We start from the raw sequence: 16,841 nt of genomic DNA on the forward strand, positions 1-16,841 counted from the left end.
ACCTAGTATCTTTCTCTTTCCCCATAACTTTTGCCATCCTCCTTTCCTCAGCTATTTGCAAAGCCTCTTCAGATAACCAGATTGCTTTCTTGCATTTCTTTTGCTTTGGAAGTACCTTAGTAGCAACTTCTTGTATTATATCACGAACATCAATCCACATATCGCGTCACAAACTCAAAAGGCGGAAAGCAGAAAGGCTGGCCTGTAGAAGGGTGCTTCCCGTCTGATTCGTGTACGTATTTTAGCGTACGACATCGCTATCGTTCCCTCAGTTGCACCAAATGTGCCTTAATCGAAGCTGGAGTATGGGCGATCGGATATCAGACTGTGTAGGGCGAAAAATGTATTTCCCTTTAAGCAAAACTATGCTCCAGATAATGAAGAATCAGCCGTCAAGGCAAACGATGAAACGGAGTTTGAATGTAAAATATATCTAGAGCCACTAGATGACCAGAACAGAAAGCAAGCGAGGCAGATTATAGGAGGTGCTCTACACCTAGAAGCAGGCTAGATCTCGGAATGTGTGTATACGAGATAGCAATAAACGCGTTGTCAACTTAAATTGCGATGCCTCATTCTAAACACCATTTATACCACTCCAAGGATGCATATAACCCAGTAGTATGTTTCTTTTTGAAACGCAAAACAATTAGCGCAAAGAGAAGCATCTCAAAACGCAAGCAAATTCTCTGAATATTTCAAGTCGATATTTACAGTTGATAAAGGCGTTAGGCCCACTTTGTTGCACGAACAAAGAACCGCTGGACAACTAGGGGAATTATATATAACAGAAGAAGGCATTTTTTCTTTACTGCTGAACATTGACGTAAAAAAGCCTCGGGTCCTGGCAATATCCCAAATCAGTTCCTAAAAGGAATGGCGAATGGATGTCTAAATATCTTCTACTTCTCTACAATAAATCCCTGGATACTTTGGATACTAAGGACATACCTGAAGAATGCAAAACAGCTAAAGAGATTCCAATATCTGAAGAAGGAACGCAACACATTAATGAGAAAGAAACGCATCAACGAATTAGCGGTGAGGGGCGGGCAGAAGAGTTGAGGATCTCGCTACACAATAGATATCCAGCTCTAACCAAGGATGGCGACATTACCCTATAAGCAATGAACAATAATTTCAAAGATATCATACCTCAGTGTGCGGTAGAAGTAGGGGGTAGGATAGTTAGAGAGGATGCCGATAAGCTTTCTAAGGATACGGAAGGTTTGATTAAGAAACGCCAGAGTATGAAAGCTTCCAATCCAACAGACTGGATCGAATTGGCCGAGATATCAAAGCTAATGAATAAGCGCATGATGGCCGATATGAGGAAGTATAACATGGAGAAAATTGAGCATGCTGTAAAAAGCGGGGGAAGGCTTAAAGCGGTAAAGAAGAAATTTGGCATAGGCAAAAGCCAGATGTATGCGAAGAGGGACAAGGAGGGCAACGTCATCACGAATATGGACAAGATAGTCAAAGTAGCCGAGGAGTTTTTACAGATCTGTACAGTAGCCAAAGTAGTCAGGACCGTAATGAGATTGGCGGTAGGGAAAAGCAGTCAGACGTTCCACCAGTGACGAAGGACGAGGTCACAAAAGCATTAGAAACTATGAAAAGGGGGAAATCAGCTGGAGAGGTTCAGATTTCGACAGATTTGTTAAAAGTCGGGGGGATATCGTGCTAGAATAACTGGCCACCCTTTATACGCAGTGCCTGGTGTCATCGACGGTACTGGAACCATAGAAGAAGGCAAACATTATCCTCATTCATAAGAGAACTCTAAGGACCTTAAAAATTACAGGCCAATCAGCTTACTGTCTCTGACGAATAAGGTATTTACTAAAGTAATCGCTAATTGCAACAGGAAAACCTTAGGCTGCAATCAAGCAATGGATCAAGCAGGTTTTCCGAAATGTACTCTACTATCGATCATATCCATACCATCAATCAGGTGATAGAAAAATACTCGGAATATAACCAGCCCTTATACATAGCATTCATTTGTAACGAAAAAGGATTTGACTCAGTTGAAACCTCGGCGGTAATGAAGACATTTCGAAATCAGGTGGTAGACGAACCGTACGTGAAAGTGCTAGAAGTTATATATAGTGGCTGCACAGCAACCATAATTCTGCATAAAGAAAGTAACAAATTTCCCATAAACAAAGGTGTTACGCAAGGAGACACAATCTCCCCAGTACTACTCAAAGCTTCCTTAGAGGAAGCATTCAGCGACTTGGAATGGGAAAAGTTAGGCATAAGGGTTGTAGGGCTCGTGGCGCGCCGCGCATTCGAAGGCCGCGCCACTTCCCAATGCTCCCTGCGCGCGTGCCTGTTTCCCTCTCCCCGCTCGCGAGGGGATAACCGGTCCCGCGCGAGGGGGCTATAAAGGAAGGCACGCGCCGCCGTCTCGCCCTCTCTTTGTCTCTGGCTCCTTGGTCCCTGGCTCTTCGTTCCGGCGCTCTCAACGACCCGCAGCCACCCGGACGACGACACCGACTTCCACGATCCCCGATCCCTGTGAGATTAAAGATGTTTATCATACGGCCCACTGTGTGTTTGTCGTGCGCATCCCTCGGGCAGAGGAATCGCCCACAACTGGCACCCAACTGGGGCTGAATTAGCACCCATGTGGACGATTTTTCTGCCAACGTGGCAGCGCACGGCAACACGACGGGCCGGTCTTTTGTATGTTAGGCGCGACGCAATTTTGAGTTTAGGGCTATCGTGTGTGCAGATGACACGGAGTGTAGTATAGTAGTGTTTGTACAGTGTTTTAATTTTGTTTTGGGTTATGTGCGTGTTTGTTAGTGTCGGGCGGTTTGTGTTTTAATTTTTTTTGTGCATATGTTAGTTTTATGAAGTGTTTAGCCTTTATGACTAGCCTCTTGATGCGGGCTAGGTGGTAGTCGTGCGCGTTTAGGCTCCCGACTGGCCTTAGTTGTTGAGTGCAATGCCTCCGAGAAAAGACGTGCCAGATAGGGCGCCGCTTCGGACGCCAGTGCGTCCGGAAGTGAGGTAAAGGACGCGGTAGAGTCTGTGCAGGTTACCGATGCGGCCGCCCTGATGAGGCAGATGAACGAAGTGTTGTCGGTGTTCACCCGTCAGCTCGGTTCGGTGGCTAGCGCCAACCAAGCCAAAGCTGCGGCGACAGTCTCGCGTCCGCGGATAAATGTAGAGGTTCCCTCCTTTTCCGGCTACACGGACGTGAAGTCAGTCCACGAGTTCTTGCAAGAACTCGAGGATTATCAGACGGCACTGGGTTCCCCAGACGACGTGGTGCTAGTGCAGGTAATCCCCGTGGCACTTGTTGAGAGCGCGGCGCGGTGGAGACGCTGCCAGCCGGCCTTCCAGTCGATGGCAGACTTCACAGATCGCTTCCGCGCCGAGTTCTTGCCGCCCGATTACGAACGCCGGATGCTTGAGGAGCTAGCGTTGCGCACACAGCACCCACAGGAGAGCCTCCTCGAGTATGTACGCGCAATGCAGGAGCTCTACAAAAGGGCAGATCCCACGGCAACCGATCTTGAACAGGTCGCGCGCGTGATAAGGCAATGCCATCCGCGCTTCAAGCCGTATTTGCGGGGACGTGGTTTTGCAAACCTCGAGGCCCTAGCACAGGAAGCGAAGGTAGTACAGGCGGATTTACTCGCGGAATTGCGCTACCAGCAACCCCCCAGGCCAACCGAATCGCTAGAGCCGCGATGCGCCTGGGCCCGAGGCCAAGACTCCGCGCCGCGCGCCAGGGGCGCAGACGTAATGACGGTTGGGCAGGAAAGGCCAGCGGAAGGCTCCGATATTCCTCGCGCTCTTGACCCGCACGACCCGTACGCGTTCGAGCAGCGGCGTCGAGCTAGGCTCGCCAGCGACGTCCGCATAGGCGCGGAGAGAGGGGAAATACGTCCCCAACCGCTTCGTGGAACGCGGCATCCCCCGACCGCGCGGCAGGTGAACGATCGGCTTTGCTGGAATTGCAACCAGCCGGGCCACGTGGCACGAGAGTGTCAAGCAAGGCGTACGCAGGGAAACGCGGACCGCCGGCAGCCGTAATTGGTGACACCAGCCTGTCGCCGTCGGCGGGAGAATTTCGTGGTAACCACGGCGGAAAATGGGAAATGTACTCCCACGCCGCGTCACCGGGCGACAGCCCCGGGGGCGCAGAGGCTTTTGTCCCCCTTGCCTGTAGAGCGCAAGGAATGTTGTCGCGCTCGAGCCCTTTTATGCTAGTGCGGTTAGTTGGTCAAAGCTACTCGGCACTCGTTGACACGGGCTCAACTCTGTCATTGGTCGGTGATGATGTTTTCGAGGCTTGCCGTAGATGTAACATCCGTGTCAAGCCAACAGAAACCCCTTTGAGCTTAGCAGCAGGGACAACAAAAGCAGAAGGAGCGGTGCGTCTGGTCCTGCGTTTTGACGGCAGGAAGCGGAGGCATCGCTTCGTCTATCTGCCCGGCTTAGCCATACCAGTTATTCTGGGAAGAGATTTTCTTTCGAGCGAAGGCATTGTGCTTGACATGGGGGAGAACGGCTATCGCTACAGCCCCTTCACCCCCCTCATTCCCTTTGTTAGCGCACCCAAACAGGAATGCGTCGCTGAGCGAGCGAGCGTTCACGCTTTTGTGGCAGAGGGCTCCCCCGCGACACTGAATGGTAGCCCATTAGAAGCAATTATCGCGTCCTTCTCGGGAACCGGTAGTCAGCGCCGAAGGCTCGTAGAAACTTTACTCCCGTTTTCGGATTGTTTCACAGAGAAACCAGGCAGGACCGGCTTGCTTCAGCACGAGATCGAAACGGGTGATGCGCGCCCTTTCAGATGTAACCCGCGGCCGTTAAGCGCGCATAAGAGACAGCTTCTAGACAGCGTCCTTGACGAGATGATATATACCGGCGCGGTGAGACCCTCACAAAGTCCCTGGGCGTCCCCAGTGGTTCTAGCGCCAAAGAAAGATGGTTCGGTCAGGCTGTGTGTTTGTTATCGAAAGCTCAACTCACTGACGCCTACGGTTGCGTACCCTTTCCAGTCGATTGAGGCTGTGATGTACGCGTTAGGGAACGCAAGGTTCTTCACAGTCCTGGATGCAAGCAGAGGGTACCTGCAGATTGAGGTGGCGGAAGGTGACATTCAGAAAACCGCATTCACCTGTCACCGCGGGCTCTTCGAGTTTACTCGACTCCCGTTTGGCTTGTCTAATGCACCGAGCACGTTCATGCGATTGATGGACATCGTGCTGGGCGATGCAAGGTTCAACTACGCGATGGCGTACCTCGACGACGTCGTGATATTCTCACAGTCGTTCGAAGAGCATCTCATTCACTTGTATTCCGTTCTTGAAAGAATGAGACGTTCGGGTATAACGATCAACCCAAAGAAAGTGCAGGTGGCATCGAAGAGAGTGAACCTCTTGGGATTTGTGGTTGATGATGGCACTTTGAGACCGAACGATGACAAACTGCAGGCAATTCTGAACTACCCCTGCCCGACGGACGTGAAAAGCTTGCTGAGGTTTTTGGGAATGGTTGCCTTCTACAGACAATTCATCCCTAGTTTTTCAGAGCTCGCTAGGCCGTTGAACCAGCTGTTGCGGAAAGGCTCGAAGTGGGTCTGGGGCAAGGAACAGAACGACGCTTTTGTTGCCTTGGCTCGCGTGATAGCGAACACCGCTAGTTTGCGCCTCCCCGACCTGAACAAGCCGTTTGTCTTGCAGACAGATGCTAGTGATGCCGGTGTAGGAGCTGTTTTGTTGCAGGAACACGAGGGCAAACTGCGCCCTGTCGCGTTCGCTAGCCGCACGCTCACATCGGCGGAGCGGAATTACTCCGTGACCGAAAAGGAATGCCTGGCGATAATGTTCGCATTGTCAAAGTTCGACATGTACCTAGACGGAGCGGTTTTCACCGTGCAGACAGATCACCAGGCACTTTCGTGGTTAAAGAGGCTGAAAAACCCCGCAGGCAGACTCGCTAGATGGGCGCTGACGTTGCAACGTTACGCGTACGTCATTGAGTACCGCCGGGGCAGCATGAATAAGGTGGCCGATGCTTTATCGCGCGCACCGTTGAAGGCTGGCAGAAGCGCAGAAGAGGCGCAAACCAGCATTGCTGAAAGCGGCGCCGCCGCTAGTGGAGAGGAGGAGAGGGCGGACACGAGTGTCGCGCCTTGCGTAGTTAAAGAGAGAAAGGAGGCGGACAGAGTTGCCGCGCTGTGCTGCGAGAGAGAGAAGGCGCAGCAGCTGGTGGCGGCGACTACTCGCCTGCCAAGAAGCGAGGCAGAGAGAAATCTGTCTTGGGGAGTAGCGGTCAGTAGGGAAGAGCTAATTGAGGCCCAGAAAGCAGACGGTCTATGCCAGCGGGTGCTGACAGAGCTTGCGAGTAGTGCAGCTTGCACCGGGAACGCTGAGGGCAAGTACGACGCGTATCTGCTGGGCGATGATGCCTTACTGCTCCGCTACATCCCCCAACTTGACGAGGAAGAGGCGATTGCATCCCCCTTCCGAGTCGTGGTCCCGAGGAAGTTGCGGAAACGATTCCTCCAGTACTTCCATGACTCAGCGCTGGCAGGCCATGGCAGCGGCAGTAAGACTTACGACAAGTTATGCCGTGTCGCGACCTGGCCAGGTATGAGAAAGGATGTGCTGGGTTACGCCCGCACATGTCCTGTTTGCCAGGTAGCCAAGCCTCGGGCGGGGAAACCCGCTGGCATGATGAAGCCGGTAGTTAGCAACTATCCGTGGCAAGTGGTCGCGTGCGATATCATGGGACCCCTCCCTCGCTCCGCGCGCGGACACCAATATATCCTGGTAATAACGGACCACTATTCCAAATGGGTTGAGGTTTTCCCCCTTAGGAAGCTTGTGTCAGAACGGATTTGGGAGAAACTGTTGGAGACATTCACTCGTTTCGGTTTCCCTTCCGACCTCAGTACAGACAATGCTTCGTATTTCACAAGCAAAGTCTTTGTTGATTCCTGTCGGGCGCTTGAAATCCGCCACAGGAAAACTAGTCCCTACCACGCTCAGAGCAACATAACCGAGAGAGTGAATCGGAATGTTAAGAGTATGCTGGTTGCGACGACCGAGCAGCACAGAGATTGGGACGCACGGTTGTCCGAACTGGCTTTCGCCACTAGAACAACCGTGAACAGGTCGGTGGGTATGACACCTGCTTACTTGAATTTTGGGAAAGAGATCGCTTTTCCGCTAGAGAACGCCCTACTTGACGTGGCGGGGCCCGCGCCCCCTCCGCTTACACAGTACGCGGCAAAGCTCCGCGAGCGCCTTGAGGCAGCGCAGCGCGCGGCTCGTGAAAACCTCGATGTCGCGCGCATGGAGCAAGCGGATCAGTACAACAAAGGTCGTCGTCACGTCGTTTTCAACACGGGCGACTTGGTTCTGAAAAGAACGCACCCGCTTAGTAACGCAGCGCGTGGTTTCGCCGCGTCGCTAGCGCACAAGTTGGTTGGACCGTTCGAAGTTACGGCACGGACTACGCCACTCACCTACCAGCTGCGGTTGTTGGCGAGCGGTGAAACCGCTGGTCCGGTGCACGTCGCAGACTTGAAAGCTTACCACCTTCGCAAGGACGATAACTGCGAAGCGGGGGAAGCTCAAAGCGATGCAGCGATCTCCCCAAAAGTAAGGCGTACAGGTAGCAACCCGGTTCGCAACCGACGCTATAACCTAAGGCCAAGGTAGTGCACTACTTTGTCTAACGTCTTTGCTTCTTTCAGAATGCATTCTGATAAGATTTTGCAGCAGCCAGATGAACCACCGTCGCTGGGGCGGGAAACCGCACCCAGCGCTTGGTTCAAGGAGGGGCCACTTAAACAGGGGGTACCCCCCTAGTTTGTAGTGGTTTGTGGCCCATTATTGTGACCAGCGCGGCCATGCTGGCCGTCTTCAACAAGTCTGGGTTGGAGCCCGCTGCCCAGGCCTGGAGTACGGTCCTCAGGAAGCCAGGTGTGCCTGGGGCGGAAACGCCTGCTGCAATGTGCATCCAGCACGGCGCCATGTGGAAAGGGGTCAACAATGTAGAGCAGCAGCTCAGGGCCGCTGCCAGGCGTATCCGTGGCCGAGCCCAGCTGCGCTGTGACCCCGAGGATGTGGCCGCTGCCGGAAAGGTACCAGCCGGAACAGTCCCGCCATGCCTGCTGCTTCTCCCGTCCCACGGACCAGCTGAGATGGCATGGCACCCCGCCAGAGCCTGGCGACAAGGCTTCATATTACGCCGACCCGGGCTCGGACATGGACATGGCCCGGCTGTTGGCGGAGCCCGGATCGGACGCTGAGGGGGGGGGGGGGGGGGGGAAGATGTAGAGCTCGTGGCGCGCCGCGCATTCGAAGGCCGCGCCACTTCCCAATGCTCCCTGCGCGCGTGCCTGTTTCCCTCTCCCCGCTCGCGCGGGGATAACCGGTCCCGCGCAAGGGGGCTATAAAAGAAGGCACGCGCCGCCGTCTCGCCCTCTCTTGGTCTCTGGCTCCTTGGTCCCTGGCTCTTCGTTCCGGCGCTCTCAACGACCCGCAGCCACCCGGACGACGACACCGACTTCGACGATCCCCGATCCCTGTGAGATTAAAGATGTTTATCATACGGCCCACTGTGTGTTTGTCGTGCGCATCCCTCGGGCAGAGGAATCGCCCACAGGGTAGATGGTGAATACCTCAGTAATCTGCGATTAGCGGATGACATTGCCTTGCTAAGCACTCGGAGTTTGATCTGCAAATAATAATTGATGACCTAGACAGAAAAAGTAGAAAGTTAGGCATGAAAATTAATATGCAGAAGGCTAAGAAAAGGTTCAACAGCGTCGGGAAAAAACAGCAGTTTACGTTACATAGCGAAGTACTGGAAGAAGTAGACGAATATGTCTACTTAGGACAAGTAGTAACCGCAGATCCGGACCATGAGAAGGAAATAATAAGAAGAATAAGATTGGGTTGGAGCGAATTCGGCAAGCACTCGCAGATTATGACTAGCAGCTTACCGGTATCGCTCAAGAGGAACGTATACAACAGTTGCATCTTACTTGTACTCAGCTATGAGGCTGAACCGTGGAGGCTAGCCAAGAGAGTTTTACTTAAGTTCAGGACAACCCAGAGGGCTATGGAGCGAAAAATGGTAGGGGTAACATTAAGAGATAGGAAGCGTGCAGAGTGCGTCAGAGAAATTACTCAAGCTACCGACATTCTAGTGGAAATTAAGAAGAAGAAATGGGCATGGGCAAGACATGTAGTGCGAAGAGAGGATAACCGATGGTCGCTTAGGGTAACAAACTGGATTCCAAGAGAAGGAAAGCGTAGCAGGGGCCGACAGAAAGTTAGGTGGGCGGACCAGGTTAAGAAGTTCGCAGGGGTCAAGTGAATGCAGCTAGCACAGAAGCGGGTTAACTGGAGACATATGGGAGAGGCCTTGATCCGGCAGTGGGTATAGTCAGGCTGATGATGATGATGATTCTAATACATAAATCTGGAGACATTAATAACCCCGCACCCTACCATCTGATTTCTCTAACTTGTATGGTATGAGAAATCCTAGAGCATGTTTTACTCAAGCACATAACTTACATTGAAAAGAATGAATTACTCAACAAAAATCAGCATGGCTTCAGAAAGTGCCTGTCGACAACAATACAACTTCAAGAAACTTTACATGGCTTACCAACGACGATTGACATGCGTGGCAAAACCGATATGCTATTTTTTGACCTTTGGAAGGCTTTTGGCCCTGTCTCCCATCCGAAATCTGATCTAAAGATTGAAACTTTTCTCGCAACTAACAAGAATATTAGTTGGGTAGGAGCCTATCTTTCTGATTGCAAACAATTTGTACAGTTCGAAGGATGCTCCTCCGAACGCACGAAAGTAACTTCTGGGGTCCCCACAAGGCATTCTTAGCACCGATTCTTTTCTAACTTTTTGTAAATGACGGATCTAGCGGAATTGACGGTACCTTTCGGATGTTTTCGGACGATTGCATAATATATAAACAAATTATTAGTCAGCAAGATCAAGTTATTTTAAATAATTCCCTAGAAAATGTATCGAACTGCTGCGAAGAACGGCAGATGGCACTTAATCTAGAAAAAAACACAGTGGTGATGCCTATTTCAAGGAAGAAGAAATCGCTAGTCTTTCCCTACAATATAACAGACCATAAATTAAACGTTGTCAGTCAATATAGGTATTTAGGAATAATCACGTCATCTGATTTAAAATGGAACAAGCACGTTTCATATGTGACGTCCAGAGCGTTTTCTGCTGTTCTAGCTAAGACGTTCCTTACAGTTCGCCTCACCCGATACTAAGCTGTTTGCATATACATCCCTCGTGCGATCAATCATAGATTACAACATAATATGCTGGTTTCCAGACACAAAGAATTTAATTACCAAACTTGAAAGCATCCAACGCAAGGCCATAAGTTTTGTCTTCAATGGGTATCGCCGTCTCGGCTCTCCCTCCGAACTTCTTAGACAGGCTGGTCTTAGCACTATTAGTACCCGAGCAAAAAACACACGACTGAAGTTTATTTACCTTCTTCTAACTGGAGCCCTTAAAATTGACCGCAAAAGATACATTTCACTCTCAGCGCATAGAAACGAAAGAACACCACATTCCAAGCATCTAGTCGAGTATCGCGCACACAGGGATACGCTCATGTTCTCTTTCTTAACCCTGGCGGTCCGCGAATGGAATCATTTAGCCGATGAAGTTGTTAGTTGCACATCAATTGAAACTTTCAGTTCATGGCTGGCAGCTGTTACTTGAGAATCCTATATATGTCTAGCTGGATTTCGGTACAAATATTGGGCAAACATATGCGCCTTAAGGGTGATTGTAAAGTTCCATATTGTATTGTATTGCATTGTATTGTATTGCATCATATCCTTCTCTTTTTTTCAATTTCTTGTTCCACAATGTCATATAAAATTTTGTTAAAAGTTAGGTAGTGTGGACTTTCAAGATTTGTCGTTGTTTGCTTTCTTTTATACCCCAAACCTGCAACAACCTCCGCAAGGAGGTTAGCAGTATGTATAAAAAAAAAACGTTAAGTTCAGGTTACCTTGGGTTCTAAGTTATCTCAGTCAGCTTAAGTCGGGCTTTGTAACCGTCTAAGCCTGAGCACCAGTCATGCGACGGGGTCTTATGCGTAATGGTTGCGCAATTCACATAAGATGCCGAATACTAACTTTCCGCCTAAGTCCGAGCTACGTAACTAATTGTTAAGCAGACATCAGATTAACAGCCGTCAACAACGGGCCTCAAGGGAAACTTATGCCCAGACCTATAGCATATATGTTCAACGTACTTTTAATGTATGACGTTTGTTCATATAACGGCCAACATGGGCTCCCTCGGATAATGGCAGAGACTTTTGTTTGTCTGCCTGCCATCCGCTTAGAGCTGTTCTTGATACTCTAAAACGATATGGTAGCTATTATGGTGCGCTATCGCAATATACGTGATGAAGTTTGGAGGTCATTCTGGCCAGCAGCGTTCCCGAATCCAAAACCATGCAATGAATGCACGATAATATGAGCATTCGTTATCGTCTCGTTTACAAGAATAGAGAAGTTACACTCTCTATTAAGAGGTGATATTATCGAACAGCTACGACTTGGGTTTGACATTGGAATGCAGAATAGGTCCTCAAGGCAGGCTGGGGGTAAAACCGTTTATTGAAAATAGTTATATAGAGATTGCTCCAAGGTCAGGCTTAGTCCCCTTCCCCTCACAAATATTAGGTGGAGTCCCTAGTACGGGACCCCAGTGGCTACCGCTGCCGCCATTGCTCGTTTGACCAACGCCTTTTGGGCTTTCAGGTCAGAGCAGGCGTGTAGGGTCGCCTCCCAGTCCTCCCGGGTGGGATTCGGGTTAGGGGCAAAGGCAGAATTGGAGGGGCACGCCCACACCATGTGGAAGAAGTCCCAGGACATTCCCCCGCAATGTTGGCACTCCCCGGAGAAGGCACTGTCAATGTGTTTGAGTGATGCCGGCACATCATGGTGTTCGTAAGGAGGCGAAGAAAGACGCGGTCCTCTTATCTCGTTAACACTTTACATGGGTGTGGGTAAGAATGTGTCTGGTTTGGTGCAGCTGAGTAATTTCCCTGAAAGTGTAGGCCAGACGCATAGGTAACGAAAGGCAAAATGGTGTCCCAGTTCCTATGGTCAGGACTGACGAGCATGGATATCGTGTCAAACAAGGTGCGGTGAAAGCATTCGATGAGGACATTGGTCTGCGGATGATAACTAGAAGATGTCTTGTGAACGGTGTTGGCAGCGTGGAGTACTTCCGCTAGGACTTGGGAAAGAAATGTCTTCTCACGGTCGCTAATCAAGATACGCGGAGCACCATGACGCAAGACGATCGCTCGCAGGCAAAACTCGACTTCAGAATCGGCACCAAAGAAAAGAGGGGCTGTTCCAGCTTTGCGCGTCTGATGGTCAATGACGGTTACAACCCATCGATGACAGGCGGCGGTGAGAGGTGTGGGACCGAATAAGTCAATGGCGACAGAATCAAAAGGTACGGATGGGCAAGGAAGAGGTTGCAGATGGCCGGCAGGAAGATATATTGACCGCTCACTATTTTGGCAAGGCGCACATGATGATATGTATTTGGCGACGTTGCTAGAAAGCCCAGGCCAAACGTAGCGGCTTTTATATGGTCTTACGTCTTGTAGTGTCCTGAATGACCGGCAGTGGCATCGTCAAGGTAAGCCTCCAACACTCGATGATGGAGTGAACGAGGGACAGCAGGAACCCACCGGTGACCATTCATGTGGTACACAGAGCGGTAAAGCGATCCGTGTTGAATCCGGAAAAGGCGAAACTGACGACGCAGGCGACTGATGGGTGCCGGTGATTGACCGCTGAGGCGAGCGAGAATTGTGCTGCAGTAAGGATCAGCATGCACCAATGCCAGGAAGTTACTGTTTAGGTCCAGCGGCGAGGCCTCGATGGGCGCAACATCTAGATGATCACCGGAAGGCTGACGTGAGGGGCAGAGTATAAGGGGCCGAATGGGATTTGGTTCGAGTAGAAGAAAGCGGGCAACGAGAAAGGGCGTCAGCGTCGAGGTGTTTTCTGCCAGATTTGTACGTGATGGTAAAGGTATACTCTTGTAAACATAGCACCCAGCGGCCGGGCCGACCTGATAAGTTCTTTAACGACGACAGTCAACAGAGCGCATGACGGTCTGTTGACAAAACAAAACAATTAGCGCAAAGAGAAGCATCTCATAACGGAAGCAAATTCTCTTATATTTCAAGTCGATATTTACAGTTGATAAAGGCGCTAGGCCTGCTTTGTTGCACGAACAAAGAACCGCTGGACAGGTAGGGGAATTATATATAACAGAAGAAGGCATTTTTTCTTTACGGCTAAACACTGACGTAAAAAAAGCCTCGGGTCCTGACAATATCCCAAATCAGTTCCTAAAAGGAATGGCGAATGGATGTCTAAATATCTTCTACTTCTCTACAATAAATCCCTGGATACTTTGGATACTAAGGACATACCTGAAGAATGCAAAACAGCTAAAGTGATTCCAATATCTGAAGAAGGAACGCAACACATTAGTGAGAAATAAACCCATCAACGAATTAGCGGTGAGGGGCGGGCAGAAGAATTGAGGATCTCGCTACAGAGTAGATATTCAGCTCTAACCGAGTATGGCGACATTACCCTATAAGCAATGAACAATAATTTCAGAGATATCATTACTGAGTGTGCGGTAGAAGTAGGCGGTAGGATAGTTAGAGAGGATACCGGTAAGCTGTCTAAGGAGACGAAAGATTTGATTAAGAAACACCAGAGTATGAAAGCTTCCAATCCAACAGACTGGATCGAATTGGCCGCGATATCAAAGCTAATGAATAAGCGCATGGTGGCCGATATAAGGAAGTATAACATGGAGAAAATTGAGCATGCTGTAAAAAGCGGGGGAAGGCTTAAAGCGGTAAAGAAGAAATTTGGCATAGGCAAAAGCCAGATGTATGCGAAGAGGGACAAGGAGGGCAACGTCATCACGAATATGGACAAGATAGTCAAAGTGGCCGAGGAGTTTTTACAGATCTGTACAGTAGCCAAAGTAGTCAGGACCGTAATGAGATTGGCGGTAGGGAAAAGCAGTCAGACGTTCCACCAGTGACGAAGGACGAGGTCATGAAAGCATTAGAAACTATGAAAAGGGGGAAATCAGCTGGAGAGGTTCAGATTTAGACAGATTTGTTAAAAGTCGGGGGGATATCGTGCTAGAAAAACTGGCCACCCTATATACGCAGTGCCTGGTGTCATCGACGGTACTGGAACTTTAGAAGAAGGCAAAAATTATCCTCGTTCTTAAGAAAGGGAACTCTAAGAACCCTAAAAATAACAGTCCAATCAGCTTACTGTCTCTGACGTATAAGTTATTTACTAAAGTAATCATTAATAGCATCAGGACAACCTTAGACTGCAATCAAGCAAAGGAGCAAGCAGGTTTTCCGAAAAGGTACTCTACTATCCATCATATCCATACCATCAATCAGGTGATAGAAAAATACTCGGAATATAACTAGCCCTTTTACATAGCATTCATTGATTACGAAAAAGCATTTGACTCAGTTGAAACCTCGGCGGTGATGCAGACATTGCGAAATCAGGGGGTAGACGAGCCGTACGTGAAAGTGCTAGACGTTATATTTAGTAGCTGCACAGCAACCATATTTCTGCATAAAGTAACAAATTTTCCATAAAGAAAGGTGTTTCGCAAGGAGACACAATCTCCCCAGTACTAGTCACAACCTGCTTAGAGGAAGCATTCAGAGACTTGGAGAAGTTAGGGATAAGGGTAGATGGAGGATACCTCAGTAATCTGCGATTTACGGATGACATTGCCTTGCTAAGCACTCGGAGGATGATCTGCAAATAATAATTGATGACCTAGAAAGAAAAAGTAGAAAGTTAGGCTTGAAAATTAATATGCAGAGGAATAAAGTAAGGTTCAACAGCGTCGGGAAGGAACAGCAGCTTACGTTAGGTAGCGAAGTACTAGAAGTAGTAGGTCGAATATGTCTACTTAGGACAAGTAGCAACCGCAGATCCGGACCATGAAAAGGAAATAACAAGAATAAGATTGGGTTGGAGCGAATTCAGCAAGCACTCGCAGATTATGACTAGCAGCTTACCGGTATAGCTCAAGAGGAACGTATACAACAGTTGCATCTTACTTGTACTCAGCTAAGGGGCTGAAACGTGGAGGCTAACCAAGAGAGTTTTACTTAAGTTGAGGACAACCCAGAGGGCTATGGAGCGAAAAAGGGTAGGGGTAACATTAAGAGATAGGAAGCGTGCAGAGTGGGACAGAGAAATAACTCAAGCTACCGACATTCTAGTGGCAATGAAGAAGAGGAAATGGGCTTGGGCAGGACATGTAGTGCGAAGAGAGGATAACCGATGGTCGCTTAGGGTAACAGACTGGATTCCAAGAGAAGGAAAGCGTAGCAGGGGGCGGCGAAGGTTTGGTGGGCGGACGAGGTTAAGAAGTTCGCAGGGGTCAAGTGGATGCGGCTAGCACAGAAGCGGGTTAACTGGAGACATATGGGAGAGGCCTTGATCCGGCAGTGGGTATAGTCAGGCTGATGATGATGATGATTCTAATACATAAATCTGGAGACAATAATAACTCCGCATCCTACCATCTGATTTCTCTAACTTGTATGGTATGAGAAATCCTAGAGCATGTTTTACTCAAGCACATAACTTACATTGAAAAGAATGAATTACTCAACAAAAATCAGCATGGCTTTAGGAAGTGCCTGTCGACAACAATACAACTTCAAGAAACTTTACATGGCTTACCAACGACGATTGACATGCGTGGCAAAACCGATATGCTATTTTTTTACCTTTCGAAAGCTTTTGGCCGTGTCTACCATCCAAAAGTTGATCTAATATTGAAAATTTTCTCGCAGCTAACAAGATTACTTGTTGGGTAGCAGCCATTTTTTCTGATCGCCAACAATTTGTACAGTTCGAAGGATGCTCCTCCGAACGTATGAAAGTAACTTCTGGGGTCCCCACAAGGCATTCTTAGCACCGATTCTTTTCTAACTTTTTGTAAATGACATATCTAACGGCATTGACGGCACTTTTCGGATGTTTTCGGACGATTGCATAATATATAAACAAACTAATAGTCAGCAAGATAAGTTATTCTAAACAATGCCCTAGAAAATGTATCGAACTGGTGCGAAGAATGGCAGATGGCACTCAATCTAGAAAAAAAAAACAGTAGTGATGCCTATTTCAAGGAAGAAGAAATCGCTAGTCTTTCCATACAATATTGCAGACCATAAATAAACATTGTCAGTCAATATACGTATTTATGAATAATCAAGTCATCTTATTTAAAATGAGGCAAGCACGTTTCGTATGTGACGTCCAAAGCGTTTTCTGTTGTTCTCGCTAACCCGTTCCTTACAGTTCGCCTCACCCGAAACTAAGCTGTTTGCATAAACATCCCTCATGCGATCGATCATAATATGCTGGTTTCATGACACAAAGAATTTAATTACTAAACTTGAAAGCATCCAACGCAAGGCCATAAGGTTTGTCTTGAATGGGTATCGCCGAGTTGACTCTCCCTCCGAACTTCTTAGACAGGCTGGTCTTAGCACTATTAGTACCCGAGCAAAATATGCACGACTGAAGTTTATTTACCTTCTTCTAACTGGAGCCCTTCAAACTGACCGCAATAGATACATTTCACTCTCAGCGCATAGAAACAGAAAAACACGACATCCTAAGCATATAGTCGAGTATCGCGCACACAGCGATACGCTCATTTTCTCTT

This window comes from Amblyomma maculatum, chromosome 5 (genome assembly GCF_055883805.1).
Source record: "Amblyomma maculatum isolate TAMU_Amacu chromosome 5, ASM5588380v1, whole genome shotgun sequence".
NCBI classification, from domain to species: Eukaryota; Metazoa; Arthropoda; class Arachnida; order Ixodida; family Ixodidae; genus Amblyomma; species Amblyomma maculatum.